This window comes from Pelodiscus sinensis, chromosome 1 (assembly GCF_049634645.1).
Source record: "Pelodiscus sinensis isolate JC-2024 chromosome 1, ASM4963464v1, whole genome shotgun sequence".
NCBI classification, from domain to species: Eukaryota; Metazoa; Chordata; order Testudines; family Trionychidae; genus Pelodiscus; species Pelodiscus sinensis.
In genome coordinates this window covers 188599739-188613866 of record NC_134711.1, presented here as the reverse complement: position 1 = coordinate 188613866, position 14128 = coordinate 188599739, and the positions used below count along the sequence as shown (strand labels likewise).

Here is a 14128-nt window from a genome sequence, read left to right as displayed (position 1 = left end):
TCTTCTGTGTTCTCATGCACATGCTTACTTGCAAGAGGAACTTAGAATTGGCTTCTGCTTTCACTGGATTTCTGGTCCTATGTTATTCATAATGTTTAGTCTCTACAATTAAGAGAGACAGCTACATGAAGCTATACAATCATGGATTTCACAATTAGTCCATTAAATTTCAATAAGAGTTATTTAAAAGAAAAAAAAAGATGATGATAGGATCTAATTAAATGAACTGACAAATTTGGAAACAAGAATAATTTTATACTAAATTAGAGACATGCAGCATCACTGTAAATTCATTTTAAAATATTCAAGTGATTTATGCTTAAACAGTGCAGATTGTCTAGCAAGTTCTGCTATAATATGTCTCTCTCCATCTCATCACAAGCATTCCATCATTTTCACTTATATGAATAGGACATATTCTAATAAAGCATCTTTTTAAGGTACTATTGGAGGGGTTGAATTACTAAATATCCCTGTAGTTTTACTTTTCTACATATATACTTTTTTTTAGGAATCACAGCTGCAGGAGATGCAACAAGGAACTAAGTAATAATTGTTGGCATCCTTTTGTCTGTGCGAGATGGTGGGAATTGCAGCCTGTAATGTAGATGGTTTGCAATGTCTCATGTGACTGAATAGTCCAACCCAAGATTTGCATGATCTTTGGCAATTATTGCAAATATATGTATCTTGGTTGAGAGCTGCTTGCTTCCCATGGGCTCTTTTCTTTTCTAGCTGTAGGAATTAGCTTCTGGACTTTGAAACCCTGATGGAGATGATGGCGCCACTTGTTACGATAACTTGTCAAGGCTTTCCATTAGTCAGGATAAATTACAAATTCCTTCATATCTTGCTTGCATATGTCTTTATAGCAGAGCTTGGGACATCCTGTTGTTCTTAGTTCCTCTGACAACTCCCTATGTAGCAAGATCTTGCCTATGCATCCATTGCCAACCTACTCAGATGGCCCAGTCAACGCAGTCATCTTTGATTAAGCAGGGCTGTCACAGTTGGCAAATTTGCCCTTTGAAGAGCCTCTGAGGATGGTGTGCTTTTAGATCACCATGATTGACAGGATGACCCCTCATCTGCATCATTGTGTTGTGATATGGACCCCACACAGCTCCTGAATGCCAATTAAAATGTCTTGAAGCACCTGTAAGAAAGAAAACCAGGCATCATTGATAATGAAGGCCACTTATGGAGGGACTGGGTGGTGATTACAAAGCCAGGAAGTTGAGAGCAGAAGAGACTGCCAGAGGAGAGAATTTGAAGTCACTCTCTAGGACTAGCGGAGGCTCGAGGAGGAAGCCCAGGGCAGGGACATAGGAGTGTGACACCATCCCGGACAGAAGGGGCACCCTGTGGTGAGTGAATACCTTCACTCCCCTCATCAACAGAAGCCACAATAGAATGAAATAAATTTAGTGTCACATGGGTGGAGGATGGGGCAGAGCTACAGCGTGGCATATTCCCCACCGCTCCTTAGTGACTTGCTCCTTTGAGTATTATATCAGGTGTATAACCCTAGCACTCCCCACCCAAAGAGACGTAATCCTATCTGTCCTCCATCCCTTGGGTGGCCACATGAAGAGCTGCGCATGATCTAGCTTTTAGAATGCATATTATCCAGACCCTCTGATATAAATATGCTTATATTGTCCAAAAAGTCTCTCATGTGCCCTTTATCAATAATAACTTCTGCGTGGTCTTTAATGTTTAGTTAATTCAGTGCTAGGTGTGCCTACCAGAAGACTGATGTCTCCAGTGGCATAATGATGTTAGGGATATGATTCTTTTGGAAACGTAACATTGCCAGTAAAATCCCCAGTGAAGATGCAGTTACCTTAGTATCTTTTACCAGTATATCTTATTCCACTTACCAACCCACAATAAGTTTTTCCAGTATAACTGTATCTATGCCAGCGGGATTTGCCACTTTTAAATATAGCAGCACAATAAAAACAGCAACATTTCGAAGTGATGACAAGTCCTTGAGATGCAGAATGCAATCACTTCTATGAAACAGTGGCTCACAAAGGCCCGCAAGTAGATGGTGAAGATTAACTGCTGCATGCAGAGTGCTGTTTTATGATCCCAAGCAAGAGGTGAAAGTTAAGAGTGGCCTGGGCACAAATCTTATTTTCCAGACTCGCACAGTATGGATAAAAATAAGCAACTCAGACCAATGAGGGGAAAAAAATGAAGTGTACAGTAATCAAGTTCAGAGTTCATTCTTTGCGGACAATAGCCCTGATCAGGCAAAAGAGAGATGAACTGGTATGCAAGGAACTCAAGGTTGTTGAAGCTGGAGGTTCAGTTTTCTGGCAAAGGTTAGAGTGCAATATAGAGGGGAAATCTATTCTGAAACTCAGTTTCTGCTGAAAAGGGCTGGCATCCGTGAAACTGCAGCAGTAACTGAACCTGATATGAATTCAGCCATTGGAAATTTGCTAATGACTGTGAGGCTTGACTCAAAAATAGCATTGACCTGAGAAAATGAACATTTTTTTGTCTCCTTTTTACCTCTCTCTTGTATGCACTGGTTGAGACAAGAGGTGAGTCCAATCCATAGAGTCTGACTCCAGAGCCAATACAGTTGGAATTCCCTGAGCTGGCACCTTTGGGACCTGACCTGTCCTGAAGGAGGGAATTTGCTGGACTAGGGGAGGTCCCCTGCCACCAGTCTCCTAGGACACTGCCCCTCCCTCCGTCTGGCTTCACTCCAGTCTCACTGGCACTAGGCTCCAGCCTTGCTGCTACAGGGCTTGGGCTCCAGCATGCTGCTCCAGGGATGGAGCTCCCCAGCCGCCATGGCCTCGCTTCTTCCAGGTAGCCCACCTGGGGCTACCCGGGGCAGAGCTCCTGGGCTGCCCTGCCTGGCTGGGACTCTCGGGGACAGGGGCTCACCAGTCCTGATGGTGGGACTTCCTGCCGCTGGACTCCCGATGGGCTCGCACTCCTGGGGGCTGGGGGTTCTCTGGTCCAGTGAAATCCTTGGTGCTGCCAAGCCACAGATATTGCTGAACCAGAGAGTCCTGGATTTAGGAGGTTCAAACTGTACTTAATTTCTTTAAAGAGTCAGGCTGTTTGAACCTGGAGTGTTGGTTTAAGCCCGTCTCTAAACCAAAACCTGCCTGCTGCCTGATAAATCATGTAGTTGCAAGTTGTGTGATTGGAAATTACCCATTATAATGACAGGTCTATACAGTTGGTGAAATTGGTTGGAAGAGCACTGGTTTGTTTGTTTGTTTGTTTTTTAATTCTGAGTATAATCACTCTATTTTGCACTGGTGTAATCACTCTATTTTTCTTCAAAAATTGGGCCAAATTCTCAATTGCCTTATACCCAATACAGTTATTCTTGGGCAATGTGAGGGGAAAGTATTGGTAAAATGCCACCAGATCTGAATGGCAACATTTTACACCCAATTTGCAGAAATGTGAATGACTGCATGAGATGTAAAGCAATGGAGAATCAGGCCCAGACTTTCTACTTTGTGAAGGGGCCTGACTTCCTTCTCCAGTTACATCAACATTGATGAGCTTCTAGGGATATCCTAGTGTGCATTACCTTAATCTTTACAGTGCTTATTTAAATATCCTTGGATTTTCCCAGTTCTATCCTCCCCAACCTGCACATGTGTTAGAAGATGGCATTTAGCAGCTGTCACAGGATTCTAACTAAAAAGTGTAAAAAGAATGATATAAGAACATAAGCATATCCATATTGCATCAGACCGATGGACAGCCTAGCCCAGTATCGTGTCTTCCAACAGCAGCCAGTGCCAGATATTTCAGAGGGAATGAACATAACAATGCAATTACCGAGCTGTCCATCCCTTGTCATCCAGTCCCAGCTTATGGCAGCCAGAAGCTTAGGAATACCTGGAGCATGGTGTTGCGTCCCTGAGCATCTTGCCTAATTGTTGTTGATGGACTTACCCTCCAGGAATGTATCTAATTTTTTTTAACCCAAATATACTTTTGGCTTTTACAATATCCCCTTGCAACAAGTTCCACAGGTTGATTGTGTGTTGCATAAGTATTTTCTTATATTTATTTTAAATCTGCTGCCTATTAATTTCAATGTGTGGTCCCTGGTTCATATTTTTATGTGAAGGGATAAATAACACTTCCCTATTTACTTTGTCCTGTTCCTTCATGATTTAGTAGATTTCTTTCCTATCCTCCTTAATTTTCTCTCTTATAAACTGAACAGTCCCAATCTTTTTAATCTCTCTTCATACGGAACCTGTTCCATACTAAAATAGATTTTATTGCCCTTCTTTGTTATTTTTCCAGTTCTACTATATCCACTTTGAGATGGGGTGACCAGATGGAGGGGGTTGCTTTTTCAGCTGAATATTTGCATCCTGTGGCTTAAAACACAATAGAGAATATTTTCAATCAAGGTTATGTGTGCTGGAAGCAGTTCCAAGACTGATTCAAATCATCATCTTGATTCCATAAAAGAGCTAAGTGGATCTGGGACCAGGGCTGAGAAAACTAGATGAATCAAAGCAGGAATGAAAACAATGGAGCAAGTGGAATTTTGTAAATAGAATTGCATATATTTTATAATAGTTTTTAATCTTCACCAGCAAGCCTCTGAATTTGTACCATGTGGCAGAACCCCATATCTGATTCTGAAGTTACTCCCTGTAATCAACTTTTCAGAAATGTTGTCTAACATTTTAGTATTGTTTCTCTATGCTTAGAATAATAATTTATGTTTTATTGTGCTGTTGGTAAGCTGGAAACACCCTAGAAAAATTCAGATCTGTTAAGTCTGTGTTTTGTCATAAGGGCATCACATCAGTGATGAAAAGCTAAATTTCAACATCTCAGCTTTTCTTTTCTGTAGGATATCAGGGTTTAGCCTTTTTTGAGCTTTGACAAGCTAATGTTCTGCAAATGTAAGGGGATTGTTAGCCCTTTACTAAAACTCAGTGAGGGTGTTTGGTTTGCTAGCTCCCAGTATCAAAAGGAGAAGGGTCCATGAAAAATCAGGGCCCTGAGACTGACAGTCCCCAGAGACAATGGGAAGAGGCCAACACTCCAGGTCAGCCTGATTCTCAGGTCAGACAGGCCAATGAGGAAATTAGGAGGTCAGGTTCTGTCCTCCGTGTGAGCTGGGATTTTCTGGGCCTCTCAGAGAGAAAAGGAGAGAGAGAGAGCTAAGAATAGTAGCAAGGGGTCCAAGCTGTGCTGAGAGGCAGACCTTCAGTGACCAGAGAACTAAAGGGGTCAGAGAAGCAACGCAAGGAGCTGGAGGCTGGCAAAGCAACATAGTCTGCAGCTGGGTGTGGCGAGCAGCTGGGACCAGCAAAGGGGGAGAAAGAGGCTCTGGGAAGGGAGACACCACCAGCCAAGAGGCCCTGCAGGCCAGACTTGGAGAGGGGATTGTAACTCCAACTAGAAAGGTCCTGCCACCTAGAGCCTGAAGTCATGTGGTCACTGCCAGAGCAAGCATGTCCCACCTGCAGCTCCCCCACCCCCCGCAGCACAGCCAAGGCCTGAGAGCCAGCCCTGGGACCCATAAGGAACAGACTGTGAACTGTCCTTACACTCTGCAAACTGCTGTTTGTGATATCCCCATGCCACAAAGCAAAGCTATGTGTTCTCATTTAACCTCTCTTGTTTTTTCCTTATTCTTTTCTTTGTAATCAGTTGCTGTTTAATAAATTGTATTAGCTTTGAACTGTATGTAATGATCAATGGGTCGGGAAAGCATCCAGTGTGAAGAGAGCACCCTGGAGTGAGGACACCCTAGCCTCTTCCCCAAGTGACTATAAGGTCAGAAATTCAGCCCCCGAAAACCTGGGCCCAGCCTTGTTGGGATTTTGAGGACTCTGCTACTCAGGGAGGTGGAAGGGGAGCCCTCAGGGTCAGGGAGGCCTTTGGGTAAAAGAAGTGGGAGTGAGTACTCAGATCCTTTCGCTGGTCCATTTCACTGGAGTAGTGTAGAAGCCAGAAAAGTTCCCCACAATAGCGGGGCCATTTTCCCACTTACACAAACATGAAAGCCACTTAATTCTACACATAATAGGGACTCATTACGGAGTTCAAATCAGTAGGTTGTGTCCTTTCCTTAATTGATTTACAGAGTGGTGTTCATTTTTGCAAGATTTTATAACCCCGCTGCTGCATTAACATTGAACTAGAAAAGTATTAGATCAGCAACTCTTCTGGTTTTATATCAAACTGGAAAATATACTGAGGTGATTTTAATGCTTAAATCTTGCTGTTGTTTTTATCCCACTTTCTCTTCAACTTCCCTTACTCCTCATGGAAGTAAGACTGCTGGCATCAACTGGAGTGCTCTCTCAGTTCGAATTAGACGTCTTAAAAAGACCTGATCATTTGAATCCTGGAAAATCGACAGCAACAGCTTTATCTTCTCTGTAGTGTAGACGTACCCCAAGTATCTTTTATAGCAATGAGATGATAGATTCTCCTTCAAATAGTCCCCGTGGCTGCTCCACTCTGGATGCTGGTACGTCCTCGCGCTGGTGACCGGAGACTTTTCTAGCAGTTTCTGCCGCACTGCGCAGGCGCAGTGGTGCCCTCTAGCGGTGTAAGAATTGTTGAGCACGTGCGCGGCGCGTCTTCTCAGTTCCTTCTCTACCGTCCTCAGCAGCAGACGGAGCTGACCGTTCTCCTTACTTCTGTGAAAAAATAGTTAAATACTCCATTTTAATCCCTAGTTACCTCATTATCCAAGTTTTTTAGTCCTATTCTCCTTCCCAGTCTAGTTTAAAAAAAAAAAGAAAGATTTTTTTCTCATTGCGGCTTGCCGCTTTTCCCCAACCCCTCATGCCCAGCTCCCCAGGCTTCAAACATTGCGAGTCATGTTGAGATGCCATGCCCACTTTGGACGGGCACTCGAAGTGTATTAAGTGCTTTGGGGAGGTGCACCAGACTCAAAAGTGCCTGCACTGCTCCAAATTGACAGCAAGGGCGCGCCGAGACCGAGCCAACAGACTAAAGACTCTCTTATACAAGAAGTCCCTACGTCCTTCCTCAGAGGACTCTCCTACGATGTCTAGACCACCTCAACTGAGTAAGAGTATGGACAAAAGTCAACTGCCAGCCCACTCTGCCTCCACGACCTCCAAAACCGGTCTCTCTCTGACTCCATCCCTAACCATGGCACTGTCAGTAGTACAAGTCAGCACCGAGGATAGGCCGGGAACCTCTGGTGCGGCGCAGCTTAAGATGTTGGCACTACATATAGCGCCCCCTCTCCACCTGGTTACCTTCTTTTAAAGCCAATCTCCTTTCAGGTTCGGATGGATAGGTCTGGGTTCTTCTGGATCCCGCCACCTACTCAATTTTATTCTTTCTGATTGATGTACTTGGCGGTGCCTCCACCCCCCTCACTCCTTCCTAGCAGGGTCACCAGGGCAGCTTGGGAGGAAAATTCTAGCCCAGGATAATCCCCACGTATTTGCCAGATAGATGGAGACTCCCAGAAAATAGCACAAACACATACACTATAATAAACACAATTATATTAAACAAGAGACAATTATAACAGAACAGGGTAAAACACTATTTTTAGGGTCACCGGTGCCCAGCAACTGTGAGGTTAGTGTCCCGTTGGTACGCGTACTTTGTTGGGGCCCTTGATGACTGTTGACCACACAATCCTTCTCTGCAGTGGTTTAGCAGTGGAGCTGACTAGGTCCAGTACAGCCCAAAGGACTCACAAATGGGAGAAGGCAGCAAATCCCTCCACAGCTTAATATGCTGCAGGTAATAAAATCCCCAAACAAATTCCCTGCCTGACTAACTAAAAATTGGTGCACTCACACACTCCATGAATGAGCCTCAGGTTGAGAGATGACTCAGTCTCTGCAAAGGGCTGCTCTCTTCTCACAGGGGTCCTCTTTAAGCAGGAACCAGGCTGCTTCGGTCCCAGAATTTCCCCTCACCGCGAAGGGGTGCAGGGCTCAAGATGCAGACCACACAACTGCACCAAAATTCAAAACTACAGCCTCCCAGGCCAGCCTCCAGACCCACACAGCAGGCAGCAGCCCTGAACTTGCTGCTAGAGCCCAGCTGACCATGCAGTGACTCTCTCACCCAGGGAGCTGGAGCCAACTCAGCCTGGCTGGGGAAGCCTCCCAGCAAACTCCACAACTGGGAATCAACAGTGGAGACATAAACCCAGCTGAGGGATCCTGCCTTCAGGTCCCTAGAGGCTAGTACTCAGGGGGAACCCTGCAAGCAGGCCTGGGGCTTACTAGCTCCCACACACTCAGTCCTCCCCTTTCCCTGGCTGGCTCCAGACTCCCCCAACAATGGTCTCTCCTTCCCCCTGGGAGGGGCATCTCACTCCCCATGGGTTGCCGGGCAGACTCTGGCCCTGGTAGGGAGGGGGAGCCAAGGCAAACTCAGAGTGCCTCTCCCTGAGCTGCCAGCAGACAAAGCCCCGGGAATCCAAGCAATCTCCTTGGGGGTTACATACATAAAAGAGCTCATTCAGAGCCAAGACAAAAGTCAGCGGCACCAACCGCTACTGCACCTAAGCTGTCCTCAGCACCGACTGCTCTATTGAAAGAGCGTACGGCACCGAGCCATGCCAAAATGGCACCAAGCCCGGTGCTGAAGAAGGCCCGTGCCGACAAACCACCTCCGACTGCTCCGGTGCTGGAACAAGCCTCAGCACCATCAACACCCCCGCTGTCGTCACCGCCACCACCCAAGCCGCACTGCCCCGCACTGTCTCAGAGGTGCAAGCGGTACCCATCCCCGGTGTGGAGCCACACCTCCTCAGCACCACCATCCCCGGGTTCCTCTATCCGCTCCGTGAGGTCTCACCGCTCCTCGGTCGCTTCTCGCTCGGTCAGTGACATCGGCACCGAATCGAGGAGCAGGTTTTCATCGCAACACTCTAGCCCGGCACATAGACCTCCATCCTGGCAGCTGGCTCCAGTTCAATATGCATACCCTCCCTCTCCACATCCATGATATGCGCAACAGTATGGCTACCCACCTCCGCCATATACCACTCAATGGCAACCCTGGAAGCCACGTCCAAAGAAGAGTCACCTTCTACCCTCTTACACTATTTCCAGGCCACCTCCTCCCTCGCCTCCTGCTACTGCATTTGCCACTGAACCGAACTTTCCAGTCCCCTAGGAGGCACACAACTCTCTCTCTCTGAAGGGGAGACCAGATCTCCTCTACACAATTCCTCCTCCTCCCCAGATGAAGCGGTCACTACCGAAGCCCTATCGTCTGGAGATGACACAAAAAAATTTCAAGACTTGTTTAAAAGAGTCGCAATAGCTCAGGAAAGAGGCCTCCAGGAGGTTCAGGTCAAGCAATATCATCTTCTTCGTACACTACAGCCACCAACCGTCTCTAGAATTGTTATACCTAAGGATGAGGCTATTATGGACCTGGCCGACAATATCTGGCAAACTCCAGCCTCCATCACTCCAACAAACAAGAGGGCAGACCGTAAATATTTTATCGCTCCAAAGAATATGGACTTCCTTTTTACCCACCCACCTCCTAACTCTCTAGTGGTAGACTCAGTGCGACACAAAAGTAAACAGCCTGACCTTAGAATGACCCCACAGGACAAGGACCACAAGAAAGTGGACATTATGGGCCGAAAAGTTTACTCTTCAGCCACATTACTCCTCAGGGCTACGAACTATAGTGCCATGCTCACGGACTACGACCACGCTAATTATTCCAAGCTCAAAGACCTCCTCCAGCACCTTCCGGAGCACAAAAGGTCAACCTTGCTCAATATTATGCAGGAAGGTCATACCATCTCCCGCACAGCCTTACAGTCCGCCATGGACGTGGCAGACACCGCAGCTCGTATTATGGCCATGGCGATTGTGCTTCGCAGGATTTCTTGGTTACAGGCATCTGGGGTACCTAAGGATCTACAGTAGAAGGTTGAGGACCTGCCTTTTGACCAGACCAACCTTTTCGCAGCTAAAACCGACGAGGTGTTGCATTCTATGAAGGACTCCCGTACGACTCTCAGAGTTCTTGGAATGTGCACTCCTCCATCCAAGAGAACTAGGTAACGGCCTTACCAACGTCCAAGAGAGTCATTTAGACAACAACCCAAATACAATTTCCGCCAGAAACAAAGAACTCAGCGCCATAGACCACAGCGGCAACAACAACAGCACGTCACACCCCATCCACCATCAAGCGAACAGCAGGTTTGAACGTCAGGTCAAGAGTCAGGAAGCCAATCCTCTGCCACTGACAACCAATACCTTTCAGTTCCACCACCCCCTCCGGGCCTTTTTCCACCAATGGTACCTCATCACTTTGGACAAATGGGTCTTGGATCTGATTCAATTTGGTTACACTATCCCTTTTACCTCCCTGCCTCCTACCCACCCTCCTACCCCGTCCCTCTTCAGGGACTCCTCTCACAAAACCGTCCTCTTACAAGAGGTTTCACATCTTCTTCAACTAGGCGCAGTAGAACATGTACCACCACAATTCCAGGGCCGAGGCTTCTACTCAACCTACTTCCTAACCCAGAAGAAGCCGGGAGAGTGGCGACCCATCTTAGACCTCTGGTGCCTCAACAAATACATCACATACCACCGTTTCAAGATGGTGACCCTATCAACGATCATTCCCACGCTCGATCAAGGCAATTGGCTTTCGGCTCTTGACCTCCAGGATGCCTAATTCCCCATTATGGTTCATCCTGCTTACAGACGTTTCTTACGGTTTACGGTAGGCACCCACCACTATCAATACAGGGTGCTCCCGTTTGGTCTCTTCACGGCCCCCAGCGTGTTTTCCAAAACCCTGGCAGTCATTATGGCCTCACTTCAATGCCATGGCATCATAATCCCGTATCTGGACGATTGCCTCAGAAAAGGCACGCCCTTCGACGAGACCAACGCCATGACAGATACCACAATAGCCCTTCTACTCAGCCTAGGGTTTCACATAAATTATACAAAATCCACACTACTCCCAATGCAGAGACTAGAATTCATAGGCGCCCTCATCGACACGGTCACGGCGAGGGCTACACTTCCCGAGCACAGGTTCGCAACCATATGCAACCTTATCAAGGCAGTACAATAGGTGCCGACCGTCACGGTCCAGGACTGCCTCAAGATTCTCGGGCACATGGCTTCCATGACCTATGTTGTGAACTTGGCCAGACTTCACATGAGACCTCTCCAGTCCTGGCTCATGACAGTTTACAAGTCTTCCAGAGACCAACTTTCCAAGCCTGTTGCCATTCCACCACGCATCATCAACTCCCTACTCTGGTGGACAATTCCTCAAAACATGTTACAGGGCGTTCCTTTCCAACATCCACCTTCCACTCTCACAGTTATAACAGATGCCTCACTCATGGGATGGGGGGCCCACTTAGGCCACATCACAGCCCAGGGAAAATGGTCATTTATGGAGCAGACTTTCCATATCAACCTTCTCAAGTTACGGGCAGTCAGATATGCGTGCCAGCATTTTACAAATTACATAGTTCGCAAGTCCATTACCATCATGACGGACAATACCACCTGCATGTATTACATCAACCGTCAAGGGGGTGCTCGATCTCCTTCCCTGTGTTCGGAAGCTATCAAGCTCTGGATCTGGTGCCTGTTACACAGGGTCACCCCTTTGGCTGTTTACCTTCCCGGAATACTGAACGTCACAGCGGATGCACTAAGCCGTATGTTTCTGGACCAGCACGAATGGGAGCTCGACAGACATGTCCTCACTCCACTCTTCCTTCACTAGGGCCAACCAGACGTGGACCTCTTCGCCACAAAAAACAAAAGAAAGTGCCATCTTTACTGCTCCAGAGGAGCCCTAGGGAAACGTTCCCTCGGAGACGCCTTTTCCATCACATGGGATGCCCCTCTCCTGTACGTGTTTCCCCCCTTCCCACTCCTACACAGAGTCCTCAACAAAATCAGGATGGACCAGGCGCGGGTCATTCTAGTGGCACCTGCGTGGCCCAGACAAACGTGGTTTCCTTACCTTCTCAGGATGGCGGTGATGTACCCATACCCCTTTCCTCTTCACCACGACCTTCTGTCGCAGAACCACGGTCGGACTCTCCATCCAGACGTTACCAAGCTCCATCTCCAGGCCTGGCTCCTTCATGGCTGCAAGATGCCGAGGCTGCCTGCTCGGAACAGGTGAAGGACATTCTGATTAACAGTAGAAGACGTTCCACTAGAAGAACTTACCTGTATAAATGGACTCGATTCTCTCGCTGGTTTGCTCAAAAGCATGCGAGCCTACCACAGCTTGCTCCTTTACCTACTCTACTGGACTACTTACTATCCCTAAAACAGTCGGGACTTAGCAGTATCAAGGTCCACGCCGCCAACATAGCTGTCTTTCACTATCCCATGGACGGCGCTTCTTTTCTCGCTAACCCATTGACCAAACACTTCTTTAAGGGGCTGCAAAATACCTTTCCTCCTGTCCGTCCACCAGTCCCCATCTGGGACTTAAACCATGTTCTAAAGACCCTTACAAAACCGCCATTAGAACCTATAGCCACTTGCTCTTGGTCTCATTTGTCTATGAAAGTAACCTTCCCCATTGCTATTACCTCCAGCAGGAGGGTGTGAGCGAGCTTGCGGCCTTGATGGCCGATCCTCCATACACTGTATTTACAAAGGATAGGGTGATACTCTGACCCCACCCTAAGTTCCTCCCTAAAGTAGCCTCCCCCTTCTACGTGAATGAACCCATACACTTACCTGCCTTCTTTCCGAAGCCTCACGTTGACCCAGTCCAGGCTGCATGGCATACTCTCGACGTCCGATGAGCCCTGGCCTTCTGCGTTGATCGCACGAAACCGTGGCGAGGCTCACCTTGACTCTTCATCTCTTATGCTGAGAGATCTAGGGGACAAGCAGTCTCATCTCAGATAATTTCTAAATGGATTACTTCCTGCATTCGAACTTGTTATGCCCTATATGACAAGCACTTACCTGGAACTGTCACACTTCATTCCACCAGGGTGGTAGCTGCCACAACTGCCTTCCTTCGTAATGTTCCACTGCAAGACATTTGTAACGCTGTCACCTAGTCATCTGAACACTCTTTTGTACAACATTATGCTCTTTCCTTTGCCATAGCATCCTCCATGGCAGTGGGACAGGCTGTATTGTCCACAATTACTACTACATGGCTCCAAACCCACCTCCGTGAGCTGACAACTACTTTGTAGTCACCCAGAGTGGAGCACCCACGGGGACCACTCGAAGGAGAAGAAAGAGTTACTCACCTTGTGCAGTAACGGTAGTTCTTTGAGATTTATCCCCGTGGGTGCTGCACTACCCTCCCTCCTTCCCCTGCTTGGAGCCTTATACTCTAAGTACACGCTCAACAATTCCTGCGCTGCTAGAGGGCACCATTGCACCTGCACGGCGTGGCAGAAACTGGTAGAAAAGTCTCCGGTCGCCGGCGCGAGGATGCACCAGCACCCAGAGTGGAGCACCCACGGGGACACATCTCGAAGAACTACCATTACTGCACAAGGTGAGTAACTCTTTCTTCAACTCCATAGGCATAGCTTAGCACTGAAAGCAAGGCTTAAATTTATAGTTGGGTTTTGGTCAATTTCATTTGCATGTTCACATGCCCTAGCCAATTGATGAAATGTTTAGATTGCAAACAATATAAAGGAGTGTTCAAATCCAAACACAAAATTTTGGTTTTGTTTGAATGAAAATAACAGTTAGTGCAAACAGTTCTCTGGTTCTTTTTTTTTTAAAAAACCTTGGTTTTCCAAATCCTTAATTTGGGTCTTACATTAACCTAAAAAGCATTGTTTTAATGTACAGTGAATGAAACATTTCATCTTGCTGTTTTGTGAGCTTCTTGATTTTTATATGCAATGTCACAGCAATCCCAGAGAAACCAGAAACAATTGTTTCCATAGAAACAATAAATGATCCAATTGTGCCATAAGAGGCTGTGGTCAGTTACAGGTGTTGCAACCCCACACCATAGGTTCCCTTTCTTTCCCTTATGCCATGGAACCGTATTGCAATTTTAGATTTACAGCAGATCTTATCTGTTGGCATGGAAGTGGCAGTTTGTGGTGACTTTCAAGAAAACGATCATACTCTTATCCAGGAGT

The 14128-nt window shown here is 47.0% G+C and overlaps 1 protein-coding gene and 1 long non-coding RNA gene across 2 annotated transcripts in view; one reads left to right on the top strand and one right to left on the bottom strand.

Annotated features, from left to right (window-relative positions):
* Nucleotides 1–14128, top strand: part of DSCAM (DS cell adhesion molecule) — a 695768-nt gene that overhangs the window by 666576 nt on the left and 15064 nt on the right. The gene's annotated exons all lie outside the window — the stretch shown is intronic.
* LOC142826969 (uncharacterized) lies at nt 6154–13104 on the bottom strand. The gene is made up of 4 exons (XR_012901278.1): nt 12975–13104; nt 12741–12884; nt 12007–12154; nt 6154–6671 (listed from the first exon to the last, which is right to left on the bottom strand). It is a non-coding gene; the product is annotated as an uncharacterized LOC142826969 (long non-coding RNA).